The sequence below is a fragment of the Zea mays genome, chromosome 3 (assembly GCF_902167145.1).
Source record: "Zea mays cultivar B73 chromosome 3, Zm-B73-REFERENCE-NAM-5.0, whole genome shotgun sequence".
In the NCBI taxonomy this organism is placed as follows: Eukaryota; Viridiplantae; Streptophyta; class Magnoliopsida; order Poales; family Poaceae; genus Zea; species Zea mays.
The window spans coordinates 167,540,801-167,549,157 of NC_050098.1; positions in this window are offsets into that span (position 1 = coordinate 167,540,801).

The window sequence follows — 8,357 nt, forward strand, 5'->3', positions numbered from 1 at the left end:
TCATGCCAACCGAGAGCACAGATACACCACCGTCCAGCCTCTTGCCACGGAGGGTACATGCTACTCTCGCCATCTCTCCACTCCCATTGTGTGTTATCTTATTCTGGTATTAGTCTGCCCGAGGCAAAGCTTACCCATGATGAGGCATGTGACCAGATAAAAGGTCCTCGATCATCAAGCCTACATCGAGACGGTCCTTAATCGACTAAGACGGAGACACTACACCGAGACTCCCTTCTTGTGCAAGTCAACCACCCGGTCTCAGCTTTATCATTTCAAACCCAAAGTTTGGTACCTGGCAGAGGTACATCTTTTTTGATGTTGAACCCATCACGACCATGATGGATCCACCATCCAGTTTTTATTTTTGAAAAAAAACATCCCATCCCACTTAAAGCATCATCTTTTGTCAAAACAAAACATTTTGTTTTTCTAGAGCAAGACTAAGCATAAGGAAAAACCTTTTTTATAAAACAGAGGATCAAGGAAAGGTAATTAAATTTCCAAGGAAGGAAATGCATTAATGGTATAAGCACACAACTCATATCACCTAATGCATCAAGCAAGTGAGAAAGATTTTAAAATAGCAAGGAGGTGGCAAATGCATCGGGGCTTGCCTTGTGTTATAGGAGAGTCGAGCTCTGCTCCACAAATATCAAAATAAAAGCAGTTCCCGGCAAGTGGGTCTTCAGGTGGTGGTGGTGTAGCTCTTCCTTCTTCAACCTCTATTTCTTCTTCGTTTTCTATACATATCATATATATAGCCATGAATGCTCATGTAATGCTTATGAAAATGCAAAGGTAATAAAATTATATCATATTAGGTCTTGAATACAATTTTTCTTCACGGGACTCCACGAAACTAGGGTTTGTGGAGTTAGAACTGTAGTTCCTAGGGCAGGCATCACTAGAGGATTAGGGTTTTGGGGTTTAGGCACCAAACATTGTCCAAACCATGCCAAACATTACCCAAAGCTTCTAAATAATATTTAAAGCTTATCTAAAAAGTTTACTGATTTTTGGAGTTATTAATCAATTTCTAAAATTCCAGGAGTATAGGTTTTGGCTATTTTAAATACTCCATAATTCCTTATTTGGACTAAAAATCATAAACCTATTTTTATTAAATAGTATAGAATTTTAGGAGCCTAGCAAAATTGATCTTATATTTTTAGCATTTTTCTACAATTTTCTATGAATTCTCTAACCCTGGAAGAAAAGGAAAAAGGAAAAAACATGAATAGTACTGGGCCGAAACTGGCCCAAGTCAGCCCGCGAACAGGCAAACGCGCCCTCGTGCGCGCGCCCGCGTGACGGTTTTGCATCGAGTCCCTCAGGGGTTTGACTAACTAGGGAAGAATCATGTGCACTATTTGTTTTAGTCGCTGACATTTACACCAAAGCCCTCCACGTTCTAATTCTTCACAACCCGTGGTCCTCGACGGCGAGCGGCGAAGAACCGAGCTTCGGCGAACCTGTACCGGCCAAGACTCGCAATGGTCAGTGCTCTAACTTGGCTGAGACCTAATTCAACACCTAATAATCATTTCCCCTCGCTCAATTGCACAATCCGAGCTTTAAATCACCCTGCCCACGGTGACTGCGTGAACTACAGATGAACAGAGGTGTTCCAGATGATCTAGTGCGGTCTAGCTTAATTGAATGGGTCGAGGAGCATCAGGAGAACCTAAGGGCACTGAAACGGGAGAGCAGAGAGCATGAACGGACCTGAAACAAGCTAGCCACGACGAGGTCACTTCGCGTGGTGTTTCAGACCGATTTGGGGGAAATCCCAAATTGGGGTTCTCTGATGAGTAATTGGAGGCACGAGTGGGTGAATTGAATGCTTGAATATCTAGCGGAGCCGAGGGTGTGCTCAATTTATAGGATCCATGAGCAGTGGTGACTAATTTGGGGAATGACGCGCGGCGACCGAAGAGAAGGGGTGCACTGGCGCAATCAATTGGTGGCTTTCACCGTGGTGAGCTCACCGGCGATTATTGGGTGGCTACGGTGACTCACTGCGGCGGGGTTAAAGCACCAAGGCACGTGGCACAAGGTCGCGAGGTGACTAACTCAGGTGAGCCTATCCAAAGCGGTCGTGTCTTAGGCGGGTACGGCGGCCGGAGTAGAATAGTGGCCGGAGTTCATCCATGGTACGATATTTCTTACCCTTCTTCGTTATCCATCTGCGCTGGGCACGAATCACCGCTGCGGGCACGAATCTGGGTGCACGGTCACCAGCGGTGAGGCATCTGAACCTGGCATTCTGATCCGGACACTGTACCATTAGGAACTTGTTCAGAGTGCCTGACAGACAGATTTGTAGTGCCCAGATCTCGGATTTTCATGTAAGAATTTGCTAATCCGTCTTTAACAAAGTTGTAGCTCAACTAACTAGCTACAAATCGTCCATAGCAATTATCCTTAATCGAGCACTAGATCCTACTCCAATTTGACCCAAAAGTCTGGCCAATGTCACTAGTGACTTAAATTCAGTCATCAGAGTGACTGACATCACAACTTTAAGCCTATTTTTCTCCAAACTTTGTAGGTGATCAAAGCTTAGTTACTTAATCAACGTTGTACTCCTATAGGAGCTCTACCAGTTTGATGTGTTGACCCTAGGCAAATTCCTAATATTTTTAGGACTACAAAGCTCCAAAGTTAGCCCTGTTCACTGGTTTTCAAACTTAGTCACATGAGAGGTGTAGAGTGGCTTTTTACAAATAAGCCCAAATCTCATGGTTTGATTTGCAAATCCTCAAATATGTGAACCATATGATTTGAGGTACCCTAATACCTTGGTTTTTGCACTTAGATCCAAAAGTGTGTAAATTTACATATATCCCCCTAGGGTTTCAATCCAGGGTTTTCCAGGGTCTGTTTAGGGTTTTTGGCACTTCTAGGGTTTAGGTGACACTTAAGTCCATTAAATGTGATATTTTATGATTATTTCTCATGAGTTTTAAAGTTTTCTCATGTTTGGGCTTCATTGTTACTCTTAAGCCTGGTTTAGGGTTAAGTACCCTACCTTGGGGTGTTACACATAACAAGTCACATCAATACAACTTGTTTGAAATTTTTACCTAGTGAATGCAATCTATGTGTAACAAACACATGATATGCTAATGCTCATGATGTGATGCTCAAGTTTTAGTGACAGTAACACTAGGGGTGTTACATCCCCCATTTCTAAAAGAGCTTACAGGGTATCTGGACCAGAGTTGGTGGAACTCAAGAAGCAGATCAATGAGCTGTCAAAGAAAGGTTACATCAGGCCAAGCACCTTGCCTTGGGCCGCCCCTGTCCTATTCGTGGAGAAGAAAGATGGCACCAGGAGGATGTGCATCGATTATTGAGCTCTGAATGAGGTCACAATCAAGAACAAGTACCCCTTGCCCAGAATAGAAGATCTGTTCGACCAGTTGAGAGGAGCCAGCGTGTTCTCAAAGATAGATCTAAGGTCAGGTTATCACTAGCTCAGGATTCGACCTTCAGACATTCCGAAGATGACATTCATTACCAAGTATGGGTTGTATGAGTTCATTGTTATGTCTTTTGGCCTAACAAATGCACCAGCCTTCTTCATGAATCTGATGAATAGTATATTCATGGATTATCTTGACAAGTTTGTGGTGGTATTTATTGATGACATTCTTATATATTCTCAAAGTGAGGAGGAGGATGTGGATTATTTGAAAATGGTATTGCAGAGATTGCGAGAGCACCAGCTGTATGCAAAGTTGAGTAAGTGCGAGTTCTGGATTGATGAAGTCCTGTTCTTGGGTCACATAATAAACAAAGATGGTTTGGCCGTGGATCCTAATAAAGTGGCAGACATTCTGAACTGGAAAGCGCCAACAGATGCCCGAGGAATCAAGAGCATCATTGGAATGGCCGGATATTATCGGTGATTCATTGAAGGGTTTTCGAAGATTGCGAAACCGATGACAACTTTGCTAGCCAACAAAGTGGAGTTCAAGTGGACCCAGAAATGCCAAGAAGCCTTTGAAGCGCTGAAAGAGAAGTTGACTACAGCGCCCGTCTTTGTCTTGCCTGATGTGCACAAGCCCTTCTCAGTGTATTGCGACGCTTGTTACACTGGCTTGGGATGCGTATTGATGCAAGAGGGAAGAGTTGTAGCTTACTCATCCCGACAGCTGAAGGTTCATGAGAAGAATTACCCAATCCATGACCTAGAGTTAGCAACAGTGGTTCATGCACTGAAGACATGGAGGCACTAACTGTACAGGCAGAAATGTGATGTTTACACAGACCAGAAGAGTCTGAAGTACATATTCACTCAGTCGGAGCTGAATATGAGGCAACGAAGATGGTTAGAATTGATCAAAGACTATGAATTGGAAATTCATTACCACCCAGGCAAAGCGAACATAGTGGCGGATGCTTTGAGCAGGAAAAGTCAAGTCAATATGATGGTTGCTCATCCGATGCCTTATGAGTTGGCCAAAGAGTTTGATAGGTTGAGCCTCGGATTTCTGAACACCATGCGAGGAGTAACAGTTGAGTTAGAACTCACCTTAGAGCGGGAGATCAAAGAGGCACAGAAGAATGATGAGAAGATCAATGAGATCCGGCAACTGATTCTAGAAGGAAGAGGCAAAGATTTTCGGGAAGATGCAGAAGGTGTGGTATGGTTCAAGGATCGTTTGTGTGTTCCCAATGTCCAGTCCATTCGGGAGTTGATCCTAAAAGAAGCCCATGAGATAGCTTATTCTATACACCCTGGAAGTGAGAAGATGTATCAGGATCTAAAGAAGAATTTCTGGTGGTACGGAATGAAAAGGGAGATCGCAGAGCATGTGGCCATATGTGATAGTTGTCAAAGGATCAAGGCAGAGCATCAGAGGCCAGCTGGATTGTTGCAACCGTTGCGAATTCCTTAGTAGAAATGGGATGAAATCGGGATGGACTTCATAGTCGGATTGCCTCGCACCCGAGCCGGCTACGATTCCATTTGGGTAGTGGTGGACCGCTTAACCAAGTCGGCCCACTTCATACCTGTCAAGACTAGCTACAACAGTGCAGTATTGGCGGAGTTGTACATGTCCCGGGTCGTTTGTCTCCATGGTGTACCAAAGAAGATAGTGTCAAACAGAGGAACACAGTTCACCTCTCATTTCTGGCAGTAGTTGCATGAAGCCTTGGGTACACATCTGAATTTCAGTTCAGATTATCATCCGCAGACAGACGGTCAGACGGAAAGAACCAATCAAATCCTCGAAGATATGTTGAGAGCCTGTGTGCTGCAAGATCAGTCCGGATGGGACAAAAGATTAGCTTATGCGGAATTCTCCTATAACAACAGTTACCAGGCCAGCTTGAAGATGTCACCATTTCATGCGCTATATGGAAGGAGTTGTAGAACTCCGTTGCAATGGGATCAGCCTGGAGAAAAGCAAGTGTTTGGTCCAGACATTTTACACGAAGCTGAAGAGAACATCAAGATGGTTCGGGAGAACATGAAGATAGCGCAATCAAGGCAGTGAAGTTATGCAGACACAAGAAGGAGAGAGTTGAGTTTTGAAGTCGGAGATTTTGTCTACCTAAAGGTATCGCCTATCAGAGAAGTCAGAAGATTCAGAGTCAAAGGCAAGCTAGCACCCCGATATGTTGGTCTGTATCAGATTCTCGCAAAGCGTGGAGAAGTGGCCTATCAGCTTAGTCTGCTAGAAGGTTTGTCAGCGGTGCATGATGTCTTTCATGTGTCTCAGTTGAAGAAGTGCCTGCTTGTGCCAGAAGAACAGTTGCCAGTGGAAGGTCTAGAAGTCCAAGAAGACTTGACCTACATAGAGAAGTCAGTGCAGATTCTTGAGATTGCAGACAGGGTCACCCGGAGGAAAACTACCAGAAAGTGTAAAGTCAGATGGGGTCACCACTCTGAGGAAGAAGCAACCTGGGAGCGTGAAGATGATCTGATGGCCAAGTATCCTCAACTCTTTGCTGGCCAACCTTGAATCTCGAGGGCGAGATTCTTTTAAGGGGGATAGGTTTGTAACGCCCTGAATATGGGGGTAGAATTTTTTCTTCTTTAATACTCACCAAATTCAGGCGTTACACTCTTTTCTCTTCACGTTTCGCTCCTTCTTCCCAATTTTAAAGCAGTATAACGACTGGCGTCCGTATCGTGTGTAAACAAAAACCTAAGTTGACATGGGTGTTGCATCATGCTGAAGCATATTTCTTTTATCTGATGTCGTGTTTAATCGCGTGTTCGTCTAGTCTTGTTTCGGATTTCGATTCGCGATTGGAGTCCGATATGTGGTCGTGTGTGTTGTGGGCTTCTGTCCCAGCCCGCGACCCAGCCTAGCCCGACCCGACCTAGCCCAGCCCGGTCTGGCCCGGTGTGCCCCTAGCGCCCCTCTCTCTCTCTTTCCCTCATTCAATTTTCCTGTGCACAACTCCCTCTCTTCCACCTCTCTCTCTCTCTCTTCCTCCTTGTGCCCTAGGTGATTTGGTGACAGTTATCACCAGATTTGGATCCCCGAGGTGAGCCCTCCCTCTCTCTCCCTCTCCCTCCCCCTCCCTAGGGCTGGGCATTCGGTCTATTAGGGTAATTCGGTTCGGTCTATTCGGGTTTGTGAAATTTCGGGTTCTGAAAAATGAGAACCAAAATTTTTAAAAATATTTTAGGAACCGAACCCGAATAGACTCACAATTTCGGTTCGGTCTATTCGGTCCACCGAATAGACCCGAATTGTAGAGAGACTAGTATATTTTTGTTAAAATATATACAATGAATAATTAATTGAAAGTACTATTACTACAACAAGTGACTATAAAAACTAGCATACAAATATATATATATATACTATTGTTAAGATGATATCATTATTTCTAGCTAATAAGTTCATAAATCATATAATAATACTATCACATATTAAGAGCTTTTTTATATTTCGGGTTGGTTTTAAAGGTTAGGAACCGAACCCGAACCCATACCCCGAAATATAGCACATATAGGAACCGAACCCAAACCCGAATAGACCGAAAATTTGGTCTATTCGGGTTCGGTTTGGGTTTGGATTCGGTTTTAAAATGCCCACCCGTACCCCTCCCCTTTCTTCTCCCCCGCACGGCGCACCCCTGCGCGGCGCCCTGTCTCGCCCCGGCGTGGCCACGCTTGGCCCCCCGGCGACGCCGTGTCCCGCCCCCAGCTCGGACCCGCCTACCCCACCCCCCCCCCCCCCCCGCGCGGCGCCCTCGCCCCCTGCCCCGGCGCGGCCCCTGCCTGCCCCTCGCGTGGCGCCCCCGCCCCGGCGTGACCCCGTCTGGCCCCCTGCGCGGCGCCCCGTCCCACCCGGCGTGACCCCTGCCCGCCCCGGCGCGGCCCTGTCCCGCCCCTGCGCGGCGCCTCTGCCCTGCCCCGGCGTGGCCTCGTGCGCCCCCGGCACGCGCAGCACGTCCCCACGCGCGCGGTGATTAGTTTTTGGTTTTAGCTAATTTTAAATTTTGTTTAATTAACATGTTGCGTCGCGCGGCAAACTAGTTTAATTTCAGTTTAATTAGTTTTGAATTTAGTTTGATTAACGTGATGCGTCGCGCGCTTCGTCGCGCGGCAAACTAGTTTAATTTCAGTTTAATTAGTTTTGAATTTAGTTTGATTAACGTGCTACGTCGCGCGCTTCGTCGCGCGGCGAATTAGTCTAATTTCATATTTTATTAGTGTGCAGCGTCGCGCGCTTCGTCACGTGGCGATTCATCTTAAATTATTTAATGAGTAGCATCGCGCGTCTGGTCGCGCGACGTTTCATTTTAAATTCTGTTTAGGTGGCGTACACTGTCGTGTGCTTCGTCGCGCGACGCTTGGCATTATTTTTCATAATTAATTCAAGTGTCTCGTTGCGCGCTTAGTCGCGCGACGATTTGTTCTATTCTCTGTTTAGGTTCGTATGTGCCGTCGTGCGTTTCGCCGCACGACGACTCTTTTAAATTTATCTTCAATTGTTGATAATAATTAAACATATAGCACAACTCTGTTCTATGTATGGTGTAACTGTCAAACTAATACTAATCTGTTTAGATGAGTACTTTGATTTATAATCGCGTAATGTGATCGCTCCTCGACCTTAGCCTCGACCGTTACACTCTCTTTCTCGCTTAGTCGTAGGTGTGAGCCCTGCACCGAGCGTCTGTTTATTTATGATATTTTATTGCATGGTATACTGTTCTTTTGTATTAAATTTGTGGAATGTATGTTTGAACTCGTATATAACAGTCAGTTAGTGGAGTCCGAAGGAGTTGCAAGTGAAGACCCTGAGCAGCAGCTGGTTGGTGAAGTCAAGTGTCCCTTGACCCATCTATGTCCTACTCATTCTCATAATTCACTCCCC